The 24,030-nt window shown below is 33.2% G+C and overlaps 1 long non-coding RNA gene across 1 annotated transcript in view; it reads right to left on the bottom strand.

The window, feature by feature from the left end:
• The window catches only part of LOC106147610, a 105,437-nt gene that overhangs the window by 62,197 nt on the left and 19,210 nt on the right, over positions 1-24,030 (bottom strand). The window contains exon 3 of the long non-coding RNA XR_001232545.1: positions 3,878-3,975. This is a non-coding gene — a long non-coding RNA (uncharacterized LOC106147610). The remainder of the gene's footprint in view (positions 1-3,877; positions 3,976-24,030) is intronic.

Raw genomic sequence — 24,030 nt, 5'->3', positions numbered from 1 at the left:
TATCTGTTGGACTACACACTGGTGATATAAATAGTAGTTGGAATATATCCTTAATATAACCTGCAATATAAGTTCAGCCTTTTTCTTTTTTCTAATTCCATCACCAAATTTTCTCTATACTGGAATATGTTTATCATGAATAAATATGACAGATAATTTTTTTATCTTTAGAGAACTCTGGAGACCACACAGGCCTCCTCACTCTTTATTCTTCTACGTGCCTGCTCTTTTTGGTTTAAAACTCTGATTTGTTGACTATGCTTCTTGTTTCCAATTTTTTTCATTATATTTATCCCTGTGTCTCCTCTTTCATTAACTTTGGGCCAATCACAATGAAGAGTACATGGGGCTGGGGATTTAGCTCAGTGGCAAAAGCACCTGCCTGGCAGGCACAAGGTCGTGAGTTTGGTTCCCGGTACCGGAGAAAAACCAAAAAAACAAAAAAAACAAAACACAATCAAGAGTACATGTAGGAAGATTCTACTGCACACTTACAAAAACAAATGTTAGTTTTCTAAATTAATCTTACAAACACAATTATTCACTCGATCTTTCTTGAATATTTTGCTTCATTTGTCTTTTAGGAGCCCAACTCTTGACAAGTTTGCTATCTCAATATTCACTCCAATTCTTATGTATGAAATTTAAACCCTTTACCTAGGCTTTATTTATTTTATATATGCTTTGCTTTATTTATTAATCTTTTATATTACTTGATTTGGTGTAACTTATAATACAATACATAGATGTTAAGAGCATTGTTTGATGAGGTGACAAATACATAAACATCCTAAACCACTACACAAATAAAAATACAGCAGAGTCCCATCAACACAGAAGTTCCATCATGCCACTGCAATCTCTTCCTCTTTTATCCTCCTCTGACAAGACTTCTTCCACAGCCTGATTTTGACATTCTAAAATTTCATGCAAACTAAATGATAAATATTTACATTTTGTGCTTGTCTTGCTTCTCTAAATATAACATTTTTGATATTCTATGATTTGTATGCTTTGCAGTTTATTCCTTTTACTGTTGCAAGGTATTCCATTTTAAGACTACATCTCGATTTACTTGTTTATTTTCATGCTAATGGCCATTCTAAAGCATTCAAAGTATAAACTTTGTGAATAAAACTGCTATGAATGCTTATGAACAAGTCTTGTGTGGAGGTATGTTGTATTCGTGTGTGAATAATTAAGATGGAAATTTTGGCAAACTTTTAAGGAATAGCTAGCATCAGTGCTCCTCATATTATTCCATAAACTAGTAAAGGAAACAATGCTTCCAAATTCATCCTATGAGCGCCTAGCCCCAATACCAAAACCAGAAATGGATACAACAAAAATAGAAAGCTATAAACCAATGACATTGGTGAACATTCATGTCAAAATCCTTAAAATACTCACAAACCAAATTCAGCAATACTTCATTTAAAAGATCAGCTTTTAAACAAATGCTGCTGCGAGTGCTGGATATCCACTTGTGGAAGACTGAAATTATATTCTTATCTGTCACTCCATACAAAAATCAATTCAAAGTGGATCAGATACCTAGGTGTAATACTTGAAACTCTGAAACTGCAAAAAGAAAATGTAAGGGTAACACTTGATGCCACAGGCACTGGCAAAGCTTTCTATATCGGACTTTAGTAGCACAGGAAATAATAACAAGAATCAACAAATGAGGCTACATCAAATTCAAAAGTTTCTGCACATCAAGGGAAGAAACTAACAGAATGAAGACAATGTAGAAAATGAGAGAAAATATTTACCAGCTACTTTTTGTATAGAGGATCAATACTTCAAATTTAAAAAGAACTTAACACAAAACCATCAAATAGTCCAACCTTTAAATAAGCAAATGAATTGAACAGACCTCAGAAAAGTACAAATTGGCCATAAATACATGACAAAATACTCAACATCTTTAAGAGTTCATCATATCCCAGTCAGAATGGCTATCATCAAGAATATAATAAATACTGGCGAAGATGCAGAGAAAAGGGACCTCGTTTGTATGACTAGTGAGGATGTGAATTAACACAGCAGTTATGGAGATCAATATGGAGTTTCCTCAAAAAACTAACATGAGAGATAGCATTTAATCCAGCTATACCACTATTTGTTACATACCCAAAGCAATGAAAGGCAGCATACTATAGGGACACCTGCACAGACGTACTTATTGTAGCACAATTCACAATAGCCAATATATGGGACTAGCCTAGGTGTTTACCAAGAGATAAGCAAATAAGGAAAATGTCATATATACACATCATGGAATAATACTGGGATATACAGAAAGACACATTTCAGTCATTTATAGGAAAATAGATGGATTTGGAGACTTTGATGTTGAGTGAAGTCAGCCAGATTCAGAAAGAGAAATCACATATTGTCCCTAGTATATGGAATCTCAAAAATATGACAGAAGAGAGAATATTATTAGACATGAGGAATGCAATAAACAGAATTAGGAGAGATGTAAGTGTAGGCAATAAGGAGGTACAGACATGAGCAAAATATATCATACACATTAAAACTCCCCTGAAATGTGAAACAGGTAGTGAACACAGCAAGGGAGTGATCAAAGTATGTGATGATCAAAGAACGTTCTGTGTATATAAATATCTGATAAAATGAACCCCATTAATCTGAATAACAAATACAGAAGAGTTCAAAATTACCTTAGATGGGAATTGATGCACCAAATAGTAAGAGTATGTTTAAACTCTACAAGGAACTTTCTATTTTTCCAAATTTGCCAAACCGTTTTCCACTACCACCAGCAACACATAAGAGTTCCAGTTTCTCTGCACTGTTCTTAGCACTTGGCATTGTTGGTTTTGTTATCAATTGTAGCCATTCTACTAAAGGCGTAGGAATATTTTGTTGCAGTTTTCATTTGTATTCAGCTAACACATAATAGCAGTAGGCACGTTTTTATGTTTTTATTGGCTGGCCTACAAAACCTCAGTCCCTCATTCTTTTAACCAAAATTCATCAGTGCCTAATGTAGACTCATCCCACTCTGTTACTTGCTCTTCCTCTTAGCCCTGAAGACTCGAGCCGGGGTTGAGTTTTATACTTTCTATGACTTACTATCCTCAGTTGCTCTTGTTTTTAGCAGTTCCAGTGTAAACCACCTGTAAGCCCATTAACATGATATTTTGATGAAACAAGTTATGAACAAATACATCTATCTATGTATCTATATCTATGTGTCTAGAACTATATATCTAGATATATAGATATCTATGTAGATATATATATAACAAAACTATTTAAAGGTGGCTTGTTTGAAATGATACCAGCATTATCCAAATAGTAATTTTAAATGGTAGAAAAAAGTGAAATATTTTAAGGAGTTTTAGAACTATTATTGTACTTACTATAATGCATTTCTTTGCCAAAAGTATTCTTAAATTGAACAATTTAAGATGCTATTTTGGAAAGTAATTGTAAAGACTTTCCATTACAACAGTTTAATTTTCCTTTTCATTAAAATTTCAAGTATATACATAGCTATTCATATAATATTATTTACTGTATGAAACATCTTATAGTATAATAAAACTTTAGATGATACTTTGGCACACAAAAAGATTTTAATTTCATTATTGAAGATTTACTTATTTCTTTCTTTAAAGTAAGATCTCAAATCACATTCACTTTTTGGCTAATATTCAACTGAGAGCTACAAAGCTGTCCATCTACTGCAGTAACAGATGAGATATTTTACTTTGCCCTTTTAAATCAGTCAAATGGCTGTTTAGCCTTTTAACCTTTTTTTCTTTAGAATGAAACAAATTTAGTAGCCACGCATGTCCCATACAGTGTCAGAAACTACTCACAGAGTTTACCTTCTCCATACCTGTTGCCTCCTCCCCTTCATTTTTAACGAGTCAGCACTTCACAGCTATGCTTGTTTGCAAACTTAAGGACTTGTGACATTTGAGGAATGATTCTTCTCTGCATAATAAAAAATTTAAATTAGCTTTGGGTTTCCTCTCAGGAAAAATGGAGAATACTTACACAAACACATTATTTTGCATACAATTTTAAGAAGGTAAAAATTCATCTGTAGCTGATAAGTGAATTCCCTGGAGTTCACTTAAGAATTCTTATTTTAGAATGCTCATCTAACTTTGTCCTCCTATTTATGTTGACATTTCAGAATGGGAAAACAGAGAAGTAAAAAGAAAGCAATTATCAAAGATACAATGAAGTATTTCTTCCAACTGAAAGATATTAGTTTCTAGGTTGAAAGGTGATGTGAAATATGTAGCAGAAAGAATTACTGAAGTTATGAGACATTAAAAAATTAAGGTAGTAAGAAAATCTTACAAGCATCCTACAGCAGTCAGGATGCTTCAAGTTAAAAAAAGGAAATTCATTTATGCCTCCTTGAATAATAATCACATTAATTATCTGATTAAATAAAAGAGTTTACAGGTAGGATATTTTCCAGTAATAGCATTTGATATGATTAAGAACCACTTTTCTTTCTACCCCTTCCATCTTTGTATATATCCCTAAATGATTTCTTAAATATTCACAAGATGACTGGCAGTTACAATGAGGCCTGCAAGTTTTATTGCTCACATCCAAAGGAGAGCAAGAACATTTCCTTTACTCATCTGTACTGTATGTATGTCCTTTCTGTCAGTCTGATGGGTTAAATAATGTCACCTGTCAATTTATAGGCCATTATTGGTATGCAATGAAAAACATATCACATACTTATGAAACTGGGGGTGGAGTAAATACTTGAACACTGGGGTGAATAAAAAATAGATTACATTAAAAGGATTAACAGTATGAATGGTGTTGGCTTCCTCAGCAGCAACAGTGAAAGATAAAATATATTAAATAACACTTTTTAAACATTTATGAAAAATAATTTTTCACATGTAATTCTATTCTTATTCTAGCCTAAATGCTTATATGTGAAGTAATAGTAAACACATTTTTCGTATTTGAAGTCCCAAAAACTTAGCTTCTAAATATAATTTTCATGAATTTATTTAAGAACCTGATCTACCAAGTAAATGATACACCAAGAAAGAAGGAAAAATGTGATCTAAGATAAGAAATAGAAAATCTACTTTGGACAGACACAGGAACCTAAATAAGAAATAAATTAAAAACTAAATTACAAAATGTACAATAGGCAATAGAGAGAGAGATCTTTAGTGAATTGGAAGGAGACCAAGTGATGGAAGAACGGGCATCATGAAAATGGAAGATTTGGGATTAGATGCCTAATCTACTGAATCTGAATCAAGTATTATTTGACAATTTTTAAAAATGTCTTAAAATGTGTGAAATACAGTGATTACATTTGCTTGAAGAATGAATATATCTGTATGACTCATCTTGATCATTTTCACTTGCCCTCCCTTCTTCCTGCTTCCCCAGATCCCCTTCCCATCGCTACTTTCTGAACAGAACCCCAATTTCACAAGACATTACATCAATGATCAACCAATGGGATTACATCAAATTTTAAAACTTTTGCACAGCAAAGGAAACACCAAACAAGGTGAAGAGACAACCTACAGGATGAACAAAAAATTTTGTCAGTTATTCTGCAAAGTGCTATATCTAGAATATATATTAAAAACTTGAAGACATCCCACTGCCATTGCTGTGACACAAGTGAACAGTGCAGAGGGCAACCCCTCTGATTGTCATCACCACTGCTGCTGTGACCAAGATGAAGCATGCTGGAAGGCCCAGAGATCAGCCTCTTCCCTTGCTGCTGCCACAACTGAGGTGAAACTCTTGAGAAGGCCTAAAGACCAAAGAAAATGCCAGCAACACAGTAGGGTCCAGACTAGGGACTATAGGATGGATGCGCAGAACTAACGGTGTGGAAAAGTCCAAAGCAACAATAATAACGCTAGCCAACAGGTGATAAGTTAGGTGAACCAGCGTTGTGCTTGGGGAAAAAGACACATGGAATAGAAGCAGGTGGACGGGGACTGGCCCAATTCTCTGTCTTCCTTTTTTCTTTCTGTTTCTTCTCTCTTTTCTGTGTTCCTCTTTTCTAAATGGCTGGGGAAAATTCTAGCCATAGGAACTAATCTGATCCCCCAAACGTAGAGACCAAGTTCAGATAATCCCTTGCTTACTCCTTCATTCTTTCTCTTCTCCCTCTTCTCTAGTCTCCCAAAGTCTGCATGATCATTCTTTGTCCTCCAACCTTGCTTCTGCTTTCTTTTCAGCTCCACTGTTCTATTCACTATCCTTAAATAGCCCTACGACAGGATAAAACTACTTTACCAAGGGAAAACACTTTGAATACAAGCTCCCAATTTATGATCAGTTCTGTTATATAATTTTAGATTTTGCTCCTGTGTTTTAAGGTACAAAAATAATATCTTTTAAGGTATAAAATAACACCTACCACAGTGTCAGTTTTTAAACTGTACTTGACGCTACTGTTCCTGCTAATTAAACTAATTTAGTTAGGAAGTCATATCTCTTGTAATCAGTTGTTCTGCCTTTTGTAACAATACCAGAAAGCTCTGCAATAATACTTTCACCACAGCCCAGCACCAAAAACCTGGGGACTGAGCCAAACAGATACCAAAATCTCACTCTTAATTAATTGGGAAGGTAGGATCTTGGGACAGAAATAAACCAAGACACATAGCAGTCATTCCTGAAGAACAGACTTTTCTGAGAGAAGACTTGATACTAGTGATATAGCCACCTACTACAAAAGCTTACAGGGATAAACAAAGAGGGGCTGGGGATATAGCTCAATGGCACAGTGCCTGCCTGGCAAGCATGAGTTTGTGAGTTCAATTCCTGGTACAGAAAAAAAAAAGGATAAACAAAGAAAAAAATAAAAATTTTTGAAAGAGAAAATGAGAAGACAGAGAAGCAAGACGCAATCTCAGACCAGCAGCCACACAGAACAAATCCAGGAGACAACAAGATACAAGAAAATGGAAGACACACACCTGAAATTTCTGAAATAATAGCAACTAAAGTAAAGAAACAAATTCATAAGGCTATAGAGGAAATCAGATCAGAAATAATCTCTCAGGTAAAAAAATTAATGTCAACATTCATGAAGGAATTGCACAGCAAATGTACAGTTAGATTTAAAAAAAGATAGCTTTAAAAAAAAAGATGATGATGGGAAAAGGATGGAAATGATGAATGATCATTATAGGAAAGAAACAGAATGCATGAAATGGATGCAGACATATATCCAGGACATAAAAAATTCCACTGAAAGCTGACAAAATCACTTGAATTAAAATAAAGACAGACTTTCAGACATAAAGAGAGGGTCATGGCTAGTGATGGCAAAAGGAAAGATATCTTCAAAATAACAAGTGATCAAGAAATAACAATTCCACACACACAAGAAGATGCAAACAAAAACAACATAAGAACAATAGTTCTCAATGAAAAAGCAAGTGTCAACACAAATGACATAAGAAGACTATTTGCAGAAGTAATACCAGAAAATTTCCCAAACATGGGAACCGAATCTGACTTACAAATAAGTGAGGCATATACAACTCCAATTAACTCATGACCAAAATAAATCTACACTCAGACGTATAATAATCAAGATTCCAGAAATTAAGCACAAGAACAAAATATTAAAGGTTGTTAGAGAAAAGAAACAGAAAACATACAAAGAAAAGCCATCAGAATCATGGCAGACTTCTCAACATAAACCCCCAAAACAAGAAGAACTTGGAGTGAAGTATTTTAAGTCCAGTAAAAAAATAACTTCTGATCCAGACTTATGTTCCCTGCAAAATTATATTTCAAAATTAATGGATAAATAGGATACTTTGATGCCAAAGAACTACTGAAGAAATTCACAACCACCAAACTAACACCTACAAAGTTTACTGAAACATATTCTAGGCAGAGATAAAAGTCACCACAATCCCAAGAACAACAACAGAAAGAAACCACCAGAAGGGCAAGCAACTAAACAGAGAGGAGAAGAAGGGAACCAACAGCATGAGAATAACATGGAAAAGATAAGCAAATACAGAACAGTTATAAACATCAATATAAATGGCTTAAATTCACCAATCTAAGAAACCAGTCTGGCAGAATGAATCAAGAAACAAGAACCAAAATATGCTATATACAAGAAACATATTTAACTCAAAAAGAAATTCATAGATGAAAAGTAAAATTATTGAGAACAATACTGCATACAACAGGAGCCCAGAAAAAAGCATGGGTAGCATTGTTGGCAGATAATGTGAACTTTAAGACAACATTGATCAAAAGAGATGAGGAAGGACACTAGATAATGGTTAGGGGAAAACATTAAGAGGAAAAGATAATAAGCATAAATAGTTATGCACCAAATACAGGACCACCCAAGTACACAAGATAAATATTAATATACATGAAAAATTAAATAAACAATAACACAAATGCAATGAGAGTACATCATACCCCATTGTCATAAAAAATAGAACAAGACAAAAATCAGCAAAGACATATAAGAACTGAACCAAACCTGTGAACAAATGGACTCAGTAGATTTTTACAGAGAGTTCTATCCAACAATATCAGAATACAAGTTCTTCTCGGCTGCACACAGGACATTCTCTAAAATAGACCATATACTAGCCCAAAGAACATAATTAAGTAAATGCAAAGGAATTCAAATTATTCCATGCATATTATGTGACCATAGTGCAATGAAATAGGAAATTATTGGCTAAAGAAACCACAAAAAGTCCATAAAAACGTGGAAATTAAATAACAGCCTCCTGAACAAACAGCGGGTCACAGATGAACTTAAAGAAGAAATTAAACCATATCTACAATTAAACAAAAATGCAGATACAACATACTGGAACCTGTGGGTTCCAGCACTAAGTTACAATGAAAGCAGTACTAAAGAGGGAAATTTATACCAGTAAACTCTCACATCAGGAAAACAGAATGAGCACAAATAGACAACCTAATAATGCACCTCAAGCTTTTATGAAATGAAGAGCAAGTCGAACCCAAAGCTCATATAAGGGAGGAAATTATAAAGACCAGAGCAGAAAATAATGCAATGTAGGCATAAGAATAACACAGGGAATTAATGAATTGAAGAGTTGCTTCTTTGAAAAAACAAATAAAATTGGTAAATACTTAGTCAACCTTATGAAGAAAAGGAAGGGAAATACTCAAATTCACACACTGAGGAATGAAAAGGGTGAAATCGCTGCAGATCTTGTGGAAATTCAGAAAATCATCAATACTTACTTTGAAATTCTTTATCTCCTAGGCTGGAAAACAGAAAAGAAATGGATAGATTCCTAGATATGTATGAATTACCAATTCAAAATACACAGTAGCACGTAACGTAATTGAAAATGTAAATAAAAACTTACCAACAAAGAAAATCTCAGGTCCTGATGGATTCACTGCTGAATTGTACAAGAAATTTAGAGAAGACAATACCAATACTCCTAAAACTCTTTAATTAAATGGAAAGGGAAGCAATACTCTCTAACTCATTCCTGGAGGCAAGATTTATCCTGCGACAAAAAGAAGAAAAAGACTCAAGGAAGAAAAAAACTACAGGCCAATCTCTTTAATGAACATAAATGCAAAAATCCTCAATAAGATGCTACCAGAATGCAGCAAATCATTAAGAAGATTATACACCATGACCAAGTGTGATTCATCACAGAAATGCATGGATGGTTCAAAATATACAAACCAATACATGTAATAAATCATATCAACAGAGCTAAAGACAAAAAAAATCACATGACTATCCTAACAGATGCAGAAAAAGGTTTTGATAAAGTCCAACATTCATTCATGATAAACACATTACAAAAAATCAGAATAGATAGTCTCTATCTCAATTTGATAAAAGCCATCTGTGACAAACCAACAGCCAACATCATACTAAATGGAGAAAAACTGAAAGCTTTCACTCTAAAATCACGAACAAGACAAGGATGTCCACTATCACCAATCCTACTCAATGCTGTGCTGAAAATATTGTCCAGAGCAATTAAACAAGAAAAGTAAAAGGAATAAGGACAGGAAAAGCATTTAAATTATTATTTTTCAGAGATGACATGATATTCTACATAGAAGAGCCCAAAAACTACACCAAAAGACTTCTAGATTTATTTACCAAATTCAGTAGCATAGCTGGATATTATGTTAACACTCAAAAGTCAATAGTATTCCTGTATACAAACATGAAACTCACTGAGAGAGAAATTAAGGAAACCACACCCTTCACAATAGCATCCAAATAATGGAATGCTTAGGAATGAACCTAACAAAGGAAATAAAGGCTCTATACGTTAAAAATTACCATACTCTGAAAAAGAAGATTGAAGAGGATATCACAAAATGTAAAGATAGCCCTGGCTCATGGATATGAAGAAACAACATTGTGAAAATGGCCATACTCCCAAAGCTACTATACAGATTCAATGCAATCCCAATCAAAATACCATTAGTATACCTCACAGATCTAGAGAAAACATTCCTAAAATTCATCTGTAACCAGAAGAGAACCAAAAGAGCAAAAGCAATCCTGGGCAACAAAGACAAGACAGGAGGCATCACAATCCCTGACTTGAAATTATACTAGAAGGCTACTGTGATAAAATCAGCATGGTACTGGCAAGAAAAAAAAAAAAAAAACAGACCTGAGGGTCAGGGAACAAATAAGAAGATGCAGACACTACTACAAACACACGGATCCAACTTATCTTTGACAAAAGGTCCAAACATGTTCACTGGAAGAAAGGTAACCTCTTTAACAAATGGTACTGGAAAAAGTAGCTCTCCACTTGCTCAAGATTAAAAGTATACCCATATCTATCACCATGCAGTAAACCAAAGTTAAAATGGTTCAAAGATATAAATATTAAAACTCAATCTGCTGGAAGAGAAATTAAGTAGAAATCTTAAAGACATATGTGTAGGCAGTGAATTTATGAAAAAACCCACATTGCACTGGAAATACTTCAAAGAATCATCAACTGATACCTCATCTTATTAAAAATGTTTTGCACATCTAAGAAATCATCATCAGAATGAAAATTTAACCCACAGATTGGGAAAATCTTTTAGCCAACTGTCCCTCAGACAAAGGACTTCTATCTAGAACATATAAAGAATTGAGAAAAATGAGATCCCCCCCATCAAAGACCCAATCAAGATACAAGCATCTGAGGTGAATATACACTTCTCAGAGGAAGAATTACAAATGGAAGATAAATATATGAAAAAATGTTGAACATCACTGGTCATTGGAGAAATGCAATTTGATACAACACTGAAATTCCATCTCATTCCAGAAAGAATGGCTATCATCAAGAAATCAACCAAGAACAAATGCTGGAAGGGTTGTGGGGGAAAAGGAACTCTTGTCCACTGTTGGTGGGAGTGCAGACTGGTGCAAGCACTGTGGAAGTCAGTGTGGAGATTCCTCAAAAAAACTAGGATTATTGGGCCCACTCAAACCAGCTTTTTTCCTTCTGGGTATATTCTCAGAAAAATTAAAAACATCATACCACAGTTCTATATCTTCATCCATGTGTATAGCATCACAATTTGTAATAGCTAAATCTTGGAAACAACACAAGTGCCCATCAACTGGGGAATGGATAAAAAAGATTTAGTGTTTTTATACAGTGGAGTACTACTCAGCCATAAAGAATGGTAAACTAGAGACTTTTATAGGTAAATGGATTCAACTTCAGACCATACTCAAAAGTGAAATAAATTAAACTCACATATGTAAACATCGTACTTTCTCCCTGGTGTGAGAAACTTAAAGAGTAAATAAGGTCTAAATTGTACAATAGATTTTTTGAAATGGGGAGAAATTGTTCAAAAACAAAAAAGAACTAGGATGGGGAAAGGGACAGAAAGGAACAGAAAAGAGAAAAAATGCAAATCAGTTATACTATTAGTGTCTCTTAGTTCACAGAAAGGGAAGATTTGCACTAATATTGACTGCATAAATTTTTATGACCATACCTTGCACTGTAACTACTTTAAAGATAATAATATGCAATATTAGCTATTATGAAATATTAGCTATTATGAAATTTTAATATTAGCTATTATGAAATTTTGTTTTATCTTTTTCCATAAAATAAAAAACAAACTTAAAAATCTTGAAAGATTTGACCACCCCCCCAAAAAAAGACCCAATAAAAATGAGCCACTGAAATGAATTCTTCACAGGCTTTTAACTACGCTGAAAATATGAAACTCATGCTTCAGTAATAGTCAAAAATTAAAGGGTTTGTCATATCTTAAACTCATTTTTAGAAATGTGGTTACCTTGAAGAGAAAATATAAGAAAGTATTAAAAGTTATTTTTGATACATTATTTTCATTGGAGTGCTACTTTGAAATACACACAGATAGTGGCATATTCTTTTATTTTTGAATAAGTTTAATTGAGTATAATTTACATATAACAAATAAATCTATTTTGATACAGTAGTGATTGCACTTTACAACTGTACACAGTCTTTACTATTAACATGATCAATCAAAAATAATTATTTCCAGCATCCCAAGTAATTGCTTATATGACTTTGCAGTTAATTTTTCTCTCAAATCTCAGCAACAGACCATAACTGGTGATATTTTGTTGCCAAGTTTTGGGTTCTTTTGAATTTCAAATAGAATATAGTTCTTTTTCTGGAATTTTTATTCAACACACTGTTTTGACATTTATCCATGTTGTCGTGTGTATCAATAGTTCTTTCCTTTTTGCTTATCCATTTACCTTTGATGAACACTTGGATTGTTTTTGATTTGAGGCTGTTATGAATAAACCTGCAACAAACAAGGCTTTGCATATACAGTTTAATTTTTAAATGAATTGTTTGTATCACAATTTTGTGTTTAATTTAATCAGAAACTGTGAAATGTTTCTGTGCTTCCACTGCAGATGTAGGAAAATTCATTTATTCTCTTCCTAAGAAGTACTTGGTATGGTTAGGCTTTTTCATCTTAGTAACTTTTATGTATGTGTATTATTCTCACTGTGGTTTTCACTTACATTTTTCCTAATGAATACTGGTGCTGAGCATTTTTATGTACAAATAGCTACTTACATCTTTGTGAAATGTCTGCTAAAAATATTTCTCCTAAAAATGAATCTGATTTTTTGTCTTGCTGAGTTTTAAGAGTGTTTTACATATTCCAAATATAACTTTTTATATGATATATTTGTAAGAAACTTCTTATCCCAGTCATTTTGAATGTTTTTACAGATTTTGGAGATAAAAATTTCAATTTAACAAAGTATAATGTATCTTTTTTATTTCATAGCATATTGCTTTTCAGTTTTAGATTCAAATTTAATGCACATGATTCATGTCAAAGTAAATATGAAGTGAAACTGAAAATCACGTAGCATGGCTTTCCAAATATATCTCTCAAACTAGCCTGTTAATATATAAATTAAGCACTACCAGAATTTCAAATTGCACTACATCTATAGATCAATGCTATACCTGATAATATTGTGTCTTCTGGACCATGAAGAAGTATTAGATATGGATTACTCTTAAAATTCATCAGTGAAAATATATGGAAAGTGACCTTGTGCTGGGTCAAAGTTTTTAAACTAGGAAATACATATTTATAATAGTCATAAGAGTGTTTATTTTTATTTTTTCTTCACTGAACTTTGGTAGTTCAAAGAATCTGCAAATTTCATCTATATTGACCAATTTACTGATAAAACTTGCTCATAAAAATTATTTATCAAACTTTTGATATTTTTGGGATACATAGTGAGATCCCCTCACTCACCCCTTATTTCTGTAAGTGTTTTTCTGCCTTTCCTCACATTATGGACTCCAATTAATATTGTTCCAGTGATCATATTCTGACATCTATTCTATCATATTCTGACCATCTTTATTTTCACTCGGCCTCTGGAGTATCTAATATACTGCTAACTGTATCCTGTGTATTCTTAACAACTCTAGCATTTTGTCACTAGAAGTTCCATTTGGGTCTCTTACTATATCCTTTATTTTTCTGCTCATTATGTCCCTACTTTATTTCATATCTCTTAGCATATTAATGAGGTTTTTAATAGTATTATCCACTAATCTCATTTCACTACCACTTTCTATGGATTTTTCTTCTAGTTTTGAGCTATATGTACCTCATGTTTTACATGCTAGGTTAACTTTTTCACCAGCTACCAGACACTGCAAGTATCACGCTGTTCACTGCTGAATTCTGTTGTTTTCCCTTAACTACTTTGGAGTTTGGTCCTAGTGTTTGCAAATTACTTGCAATTCAATTCAACTTCTAGGCTGAGTTTTATTTTTTGTTACAAAAGGTCCAGTTCCGCCTTTACTCTGAAACTATCTTTACATATATGACATGACCCTTGTGAAGACTCTTATTATGTCTCACATATTTACAGATTCTTTCCACTTTAACTAATGGGAAAGAAAGCTAAGTTCAGTCACCAGTGAACCTAGAGAATTAGTAACTGTCCTCTAATGTTATTTTCTCTTGCCTTTCCAATTTCACCCAACAAATGCATGGATTAGCATTTAATCACCGTAAACTCCGGGTCTTTCCTGCAGACCTCGGAAGGTTTCCCTCTTTGCAACTCCTGCTTCTCCAGTATTCTACCTGCAAATTCCAGCCACCTTGGATCATGCAAATTCTGCTTGTTGTAACTCTGTAAGGCCACAGGACCACAGATTGATTTTTCCTATCTCGGCATGTTGGTACTGAGCATGCCTTTAGGAAACAGGTGGTACCAATCAGATGGTTCATGTTGATCATTTTTCCCTTTTCAGGGATCATAATTCTCTGCTACCTGGCGAAAAATTTCTTCAAAAAAATTTTTCACATATTTTTCCTGGTTTTCTAGTTGTCCATGGCAACAGGGAAATTTCTGTAACAGTTAGGACTTCATGGCGAGAAACAGAAGTTCTAGCATTCTATATTTTTAAAAACTATTTTATGTTGATTTTTTTACATATTTTCCTTACATAAAATTGCTAACTCGGAGATGTATTTTTTCTGTATTTTGTATGGCAATAAAGAATATAATTTTAAATAAATTCATGATCATTGGGAAAACAGAACTTTATGTTGAATTTTGGTGTAATTACTTCTAGACATATGTAGGAATAGCACACAACATACATATTTCTGTAAGTATTGTTTTATAAAATATCCACAATAGCTAATCATATGTCAGGACCATGATTCTCTGAAATATTTGAATATTGAAGATCGTATGAATCTTTTGTTCTTAAAAGAGCAGCATAAAATAGTTATTAATTGAAGTATCAAAATCAGACACAAATGACTTTAAATTCTAACTCCACTTACTAGTAATATAGGTTTGTGCATTTCTTTGAATTTATTTCCTAATCTGAATATTAAAGATAATATCCTTTTTCCAAGACTTATGTGTAAATCAAATGAGGTGATAGATGTGAAGTGCTTACCATATAACTTAATTTTAATATTTATGTACCCAATGCACAGTAGGCCCTACAGAGCTATGGATTCATTGGTTATTTTTTAATTTGATAATGAGCATTATAGTGCCTGAGGAAAGGCGAGAGGAAAAGACTGGAGTTGAGGTGAGTCAGACTGGACCAATCTGCAGGACTTGGTTCAGTACACTAAAGAATTATACACTTCATTTTCAGGTTGACGCATTTTTCCTGTGTTCATATACATCACTTTGATATGGTTTAGAAGTACATTCAATCTTTATAGTAATTTGGATACAGCTCAAATGTGCATCAGTTCTTAAATTGACACCTTTTTAAGCTAACACATTTTTTATCTGATAATACAGACCATTTCATTTTTATGCATTCATACATCTCTGCGAAATGCTATGATTTTCCTTACTGAAATCATTTTCTTAGGGCTGGGGATTTAGCTCAGCAGCACAGTGCCTGCTGGCAAGCACAAGGTTGTGAGTTTGATTCCCGGTACCAGAAAAAACAAACAAAACAAAAAAAATGAAATCATTTCCTTTTATTCTTATTACTTGGTAATTTGTATATTTTGTTGATAGTTGAGTGACTTATATATTTCATAATTGTCTACTACTGTTTTATGCAGTAGCTGATTTTTATAGTTTTGTTTTATAAACAATTACCTATTGAACGCATTTCAGGTATGATGAATTGTTAATTTTATGTAGAATTATAAACAAATATATAATTTATACATCCTAATAATATATTTTCTCTAATGCTAATAATTCTGTCTTCTAATTCTGTTGTATTTCTTATTACTATCATAGTAATAATAACAAGGCTCATCATTTTGTTGTTTTTAATAAAAATAGCACTAGTATTTTGCCAGCAAATGAGAATCTACTTGTTCATTTAAGATATATTTTATAACTTATTAGCACATGGTCTAATAAATTTTTCAAATAAGTTTTTTATATCGGTCAAATATAATTTTCTGAACTGAATAAGACAAATCTTATAAAAATACTTAACAGGGAAACTGAAAAATCTCTTATAATACTATTCTTAGAGATATTTAGCTTAATGTGTATTGTACACATTTTATGGAAATTGTTTTTGCTATTTTTATTATTTAAAAAAAATTTGAGACATGGTCTCCCTATGCAGTTCAGTCTGGACTGGACTTTATGTAGCGCAGGCTGACCTCAAACTTACAATGATCCTCCTGCCTCAGTCTCCCAAATGCTGGGATTACAGGTATGTGCAGCTGAAAATTGCTTTTTAAATTAATATTTTTTTGAATATTTTAACAAATGATTTCATGTAGATCTAATTATTTTTGAGAGGATATTATTGTATTTTACGGACACAACATGTTACTTAGTTATCAACTGATAGTCATTTGTTTCCAATAATATCAACAAACAATGTTGTAATGAACATTCTTGTATACTTACTTTTTGTGTTACCTGTATCGACTAACAATCTGTGGGGTCAATGACTTGAATGACATGAATACATTTCTTAAATTGTAGTAATGTGACTTTTATATATTTTTTGAAATATGACCTATCATATTTTGCATTTTCACAAAGTGTAGTAGAATTGAGATTCTTTATCTACTGCCTCAATCTCACGGCCTTTAGAGGATATTGGATACTACTTTGAAAAAAAAATCTTGCCCAGCTTTATATTACAATTCTGATATACTAAATGGCAAATGGAGACACTATTATTTTTAGCTATGATGCTTTTGACAAAGAATGAAATTTGTTAAATTTGAATGCTTTCCTCTGTATATGAAGAACAAACCTTGGAGAGGAGCACAGGGATCTACTACCCATAACCTACAGTGTAGCGAGGACAGAGACTACAAGTGGATGCATTCTTGCTGAAGGGAATGAGGAAAACTGCCAATGCTGGTACAAACATGAAAGGTGCCAAAGAGGAGACTATTTTAAACACAGTGTTTATATTATTAAAATAGAGCTTAGTGTCCCCATCCTAGAAATCCTAGTCCTAGGTTTAATTGGAGGGGTTGGGATAGAGTATTAATAATTTTAAGAAAAGAAAGGAGGTCGCTAAATGTGGGTTTTCTGAATCTTTTCCCCATAGAAATCTGAAACATAAAGCTTCACAGTTTGCCAAACACACCTGAGGTGGATGTACTGGAATGGAAATGGTGATATTGTATATTTGATAAACTAGAAAGACTGAGGGGACCACCCTCCATTTTTCTGCAGCTTTCACTGGGCATAAAAGAGTTCCAAAGTTTTCCATGAAAACGTGTTGAAAGAGTAGAATGCATTTCAGGTTTCTTGAGATCAAGATGCCATAGGCACTAAAGTACATAGCCTAAAGAGACTGATAAATCTCAAAGGATAAGCTATACAACAAGAACCAGGACGGGCAGCCTAGTCAGCAAAAAATAATTGGCTAATTGTTCTAGAAATCCATCTTAGTTTCTCTATAAAGAGATTAAACTGTAGATTATATTAATTATAAGCATTTCAAGAACAGATGAAGAATAGAGTGTCATGTCCCCCAAACCAGGAGAGATGAACTATATCTAAATAAGGGGTTAGTAGGTGCAAATAGAGCAAGATAACTCTTGATCTAGATATCCCTATTTGCTTCCATAATCCCACGTCAATTTTGTGTCCAGATCTCATCCATGGAAAAGGGATAAAGCGGAAACAGAATAAATCTGGAAGTTTGACCATGTAGCCACCAAGAATCTTAGCTTATCTGAAATAGTTTTTTAACTTTAAGGAATGTTCAATTACTTTGCAACTAGACAAGTGTAACCTATGTCCCCTGCATTGCTACTACTGAGAAGTCTTAGGGTTTCTGAGAGTGTTTCTCAAGAGAGTGATCTTGTGTAAATTGTTTACCTCACTGCAAGAGGTATTTCCAAATTGCTCTGCAAAATGTATTGTCAATTTGCATTCTTGTAGGAAGGTAGGAGAGTGCTTATTTTCCCATTCACACAGAAGGGGAAATAAACATATGGCAGGAGTGAAAGGCTGCTAACTCTTCAATAGATATAAAAAGGGAAATGTGAAGCTTATTGTCTTATGACATGGTAAGGATGTATTCTCCTTTTTGCAGAAGACTCCAAAAAGGTGATTTTGAAAGTAATGCACTTCAAGTTCATGGCTCACTGAAAATTTATTAGCCTACTAAAATGACCAAAATTAGTATGTATATGCAGGATAGTTAACATGGCTGTTCTACTGTCTTGTATTTCTTTGCTGAAAGAAACTGTCAATGAGTCCTTGGTTGATCAGCTTTGTATGTCTATATCTGTTTTCATGAAAAACCACTTTGAAGATATCAATATGTAATACAACAAGCATTGTTAATTCCCCACCACTTTGTTTGTAACTCCGTACTGTCTGTACTGTTCCTTTGCTATTTTGTAAAATGTTGTCTGTCTGTTAATATTTCCCTCCTTTTATTTTTAAAATAAATAAATAAATAAAAAGTAAATAAATAAATAAATAAAATGACCAAAATTAGTAGAAGCCTAGTTTGTTTCTTCCCCCACATAATACATAACTTTAGTAAATGATTTCAGAAATAGTATTGAAAGTGTTTAATTTTGGGAAAAAAAGATATCTATCTATGTTATTTACCCTTCTAAAGAAGTATTTTAATTAACAGTACTGTCTTCCTACACTCACCCCATTTAAATAGAAAAGTAGGCATTAAAAACCCATTCAATGTGTTTGAAGCATTTTCTCCTTAAATGTCAGAGAAATACATTAAAAATTTCTATTCACTTCCATTTCATCTACCTCAGAAAATTTTTGTCTATAACATGCTGTGTATATTTTATATTATGAATGATGAAAATTAAACATCCATTGTACAATATATTCACATCTTTAAAATTCAAGTAATAGAAGTAAATGGCATCAAGAATCCTTCAGTGCTGAAAATTGCAAGTTAAGGATCCTTTGCTTTACATATTTATACACTGATACGTGTATTTAAAATTTAATAAGAGGAAAATACACAAGATAGCTAAGATAACTGTACTATTAATTTCTGTTGACTTGTTGAAAGGAATCATTAATGCTTAATTTTTTAAATCAATTTTGCATGCTTACATCTGGTAATCTGAACAACTACTTTGAAGATAACCATATGCAATACAACAACCATTGCTGATTTCATATCATCTTGTTTTGAAATTCTGTAAAGATTTTAATGTTTTTTATTTTATTCTCTTTAAAATAATAACATTTTAAAAAGAAAAATAAAGAAGTTAGAATGGTAAATATTTGAAAATTTAGAGTAATTTTTCTTTGTTCTGTTCAGCATTGATTGTTCCAAGACAGTATTTGCCTCTCCTTCCACGTTATTCAGTTGTGACAGCTTATTTTATAAAAATTGGATGATTTTAACATTTTAGACAAAATTTTTATTGCAATTCTCGATTAAATCTGTCTGTTTGGTTGACATGGTTACAGGAATTAATCAACCAGAGAATAACCACAAAGGTAAGTATATTTAACATTGACTTGACCATTTTTTCAAAATTCTTTCACTTTTGTGAAAATATCTGTGTCTTGTAATTCAATAAACCCACTACTGAACAAATCCCAGAGGTATTATCTTTGAGAAAGGAAATTTTTTTGGTGTTAAAAGTTATTCGAATTGTAATATATTTGCTAACATTTTTCTTCTACAGCATGTTTATTTTTTCCCATAGGCCCTCAATTAAATTTTTTAAAAAGCTTCTTTAACTTATTTGACACATTTTCTACATATTTATGGGCTACAGTGAGACAGTTCAATATATGTCACTGTAATAATAAAATTAGGACAATTAGTCTTTCTATCACCATAAATATTATCATTTCTTTGTGTTAGAAAGCTTCAAACTTCTCCCTAATTTTTTTATAGAACATATAATAAATATACTAGTAAAATGTGCTCACTCTCTGTCAGGTTGAACAGTATAACTTGTTGCTCCTATCTAAAAGCCTTTTGGTACCTTCGTTCTAAACTCCTTACCCTAAGGAATTCAATACTGGTCACTAGAGATTTGTCTGAATAATTCTCAGTCTCCCAGAGCTTCTGTTGCAAATTTTTTATGACAACTAAAATTCTATTATGTAATGTTCCCTTAAGTAGGAAGAAGAAATTTTATAATCTTGTGCTACAGAAATATAGAATCTTGTGCTATTATCATAAAAGGCAAGAAAAATGTCAAGATAAATGTGAACTTATTTGAAAAACTAGAAAGACTCAAAGCTCAAGTCATGTGGTAAATCAGTGGTGTCTAATTAAATGAGAGATCATATTCCTTGATAAGAATATGAGCAAAGTTCATTTGTTAATGCTAAGTGGATTTTTGGCTAGCACAAAGGAGTACATATATTATCCAAAGGAGCTAACAATATGTGTAAAGATTTGTGGACTTGAGATCAGGAGACTTATAAGTAAGTGTCAATCATACAATTACTTAATTCTTCTGAGCCTCATTTTGATTCTAGACAAAGCAGAACGATCTGTATCTCCTGAGTTTTACAATATATAGTACAAGGATTCATATGTAGATGTTTGCTTTATCTGAGTAGCATCCAAAAAGGAATTAAAACAGTGTCAAAAATTGTTCAAATGGAAATTCCTTAGTTCACATTCAATTAAAAAATAGTTGGTATTGTTCACTCATTTGTCTTATTTTTTTAAATTATAAATGCAAAATTAGCTGAAATAAATTCCAGCTAGTGTTATTTTGGTACCAGGGCATCAGGTGGATTAGTCCCCTGGTGATTTTATATCTAAATGTGATGTTGGGGGGTGAAAGCTCCTTAGAGGAGGTAGGTCATGGAGGAATGGCCTGAAAGGGTCTATGTCCTTCACTTCTCCTTGATCTCACTCTATTTCCCACTGTCATGCCATAGACTGTTTGTCCTCTGTCAGGCCACCTTGCCTTGGACCTAGTCAACTATGGACTGAAACCTCTGAAAATTGTGAGCTGAAATAAACCTTTCCCCCTTTAGCCTGTGGGTGTCAGGTATTGTGTCCCAGTAAAAAGAAAGTAATAAAGATATTTTCCAACAAATCTGTCCTCCTGAAATAAACATGGAAATGCCTGCTACTGTGGAACTTATTTAACACAGCTATATTGCCTTGAATCTTAGGATGATTCAAATTTTTACAACTCTTCTCCATTCAAATTACTGTGAAATTTTCATTCGGAATGTGTGACATAATAATTTGGCTTTCACGTAGTTTAAATATATAATTTGCATATTTAATTGATCTTGCATTTTCATTAGCCCACAATTAGAGTGTCATGCAGTTAATAACATTACATGACAGTGCGTAGTTCCAGACTATTTCATCCAGATTACCTAGAATGCAGTGACATTATTTCTACCGATTATCAATAAAATGAAAAAAAAACAAATAAATATTTCTTACAGAAAACTTGCAGGCCCACAGAATATATCGCTCAATTGTCAGGAGTCCTTAGACTCCCATTTGAAAGGTTCTGATATATAGTAATGTTTTAATTGTGTACACTTGACAAAAACAGGTTATATGTTTCTGAAGTTGCTTCAGAACATTAGAACTTTATTCAGCTTTTTATGGTTCTCTAATTGTTCTATCACAGTGTCATGAGGAACACCCAGAGATAAGACCTTTCTCCCTGCCTTGAGTCACAATATCCCACAGCAGTTCATCTTGTACTGTGACACGTCACAGAGATTTGAATTCGACAGGTTTTCTGCTTTTAATTGCAGTCCCTCTCTTTCACTATAAAGTTGGCAATAAATAACATGTTAAGCTGGGTCCTGGGGAATGAGAAGTCAGAGACTAAAGTGTACTCAGAACCATCTTTCTCTTTGATGACTAAGGAATAAGGAATTACTACCTTGAGTTTTCTACTCCAAGTGACTCAGTCTATCCTGAAAATAGGGTCTGTGGGCCTGTCTCACCAATCTTCCAGATGTGCCCTGGCATATTTGAATCCCAAGGCAGACACAATACCAATCCAGCTGAGCTCCCCCATTTTACACATAATTAAATATACTTATTTTAAACATTGCTGCACTAGGGAAACAACTGTTTTACATACTCACACAGGTGATCAACTCTCTGGGTTGAAACACCAAACTTGTACACATGGAATAATGCAATGAAGACATCTCTATATATCCATGACATTCCTGAAGCATTCCTAAACTAGTTTCCTGAGCACAGAATGTGATTTTGGGCCAGGCATGCAATGTTGTAGGCATTCATATGTAATTAGGGTTCCCTCTAATTCATTTTCACATGCTGCTCGGTAACTTCTCCTTTAGACCAGACCTAGTTCTTTTTTATGTCATGAATACTAACTATTGTGCAATGTACCCTATGACATTGTAAATCCCCAGTTTTGGTCACTCTGCTCTATGTGGAACAGCTTTCATACCACATCTCTTTCCATGACGTCCTTTAGACCTTTTGACATGCCTAGTTGTCATGCTACAGGTCACGCATACTTCCTAACATGCTGATTATATAATAATTATGACTGTACCACACTCCACTCCTCAATGTACTTCTACTCTTTCTCTTCACCTCCATGAAACTGTCAAGTACTTGAAGAAAATATAAATCCTTATCTATCCATCCTATATTGTTCCATTAAAAAAGTAGTTATGCAAATTAAGTAACAACTTTTCATAATTATCCCAAAAATATACATTTGTTTTAGAAAGCTTTAATTTTAAAAATTTTAGAAAGCTTCTATTTTAAAAACAGGCTTTTCTGTGCAAAGTTAACTTGAAATAAATAGAAAGCAGACACTGAAAGTGCATTATGGCATGCCACAAAAGAGTATGTGCTCCTCAAAACAAATCTGACCAGGTTGAGGAGTCCCTTGTGCATCTGTAATATAAAACCCATTCTTTCCAGAGGCCATACTCAGGGCTTTTATTCTACCTTTTGTTGGCCTTCCAAAGGAAATAGTTTTGCTTGCTACCTAATGACACTGCAGTTTTACAGATCTATGGACAATCAAAGTCTAAACAGTAGGATGCAAAATTGTCAGCATCAAGCTGGTAGAGGGTAAAGATCCAAAACCAGAAAAATCAAGTGCTATCTACAAGAGCAATCTGATAGAGCTCAGATGATGTAGTCATAAAATATTACTTGTTTATTTTCAAAAAGGAATCCTGAGGACACATTTATTAATGTCAAATAAAATTTTAGTGGTTTTTCATTTTTCTTTTTGTTATTTTAACTCTGTGTGGGAGAATGAAGGGGAGAGACGGTGTTGAGGGAATAGTCTTTGCTCAATACTACATTTTAAATCAAGCGCTTCTGTTATGAAGCTAGATATTTCTATTGGCAGTCTCATTTGGAGAGGATCGACCAAATAAAGAAATCACGGACTTCACTATTTTTATCCTTGCTATATAGCTAGTAGAACCAGAATTCACCACAAAGAATATGTAGTCAGGTTTAAGGCTTTTTTTTTTTTTTTTCAGGGTCTCGCTATGCACTTCAGGCTGGACTGGAACTCATGAAAATCCTCCTGCCTAAGCCT

The sequence above is a fragment of the Chinchilla lanigera genome, unplaced genomic scaffold (genome assembly GCF_000276665.1).
Source record: "Chinchilla lanigera isolate Chin_1 unplaced genomic scaffold, ChiLan1.0 scaffold00194, whole genome shotgun sequence".
Classification (NCBI taxonomy): domain Eukaryota; kingdom Metazoa; phylum Chordata; class Mammalia; order Rodentia; family Chinchillidae; genus Chinchilla; species Chinchilla lanigera.
Note: the sequence above shows the minus strand (reverse complement) of the source record. Positions and strands in the feature narration are given on the sequence as shown.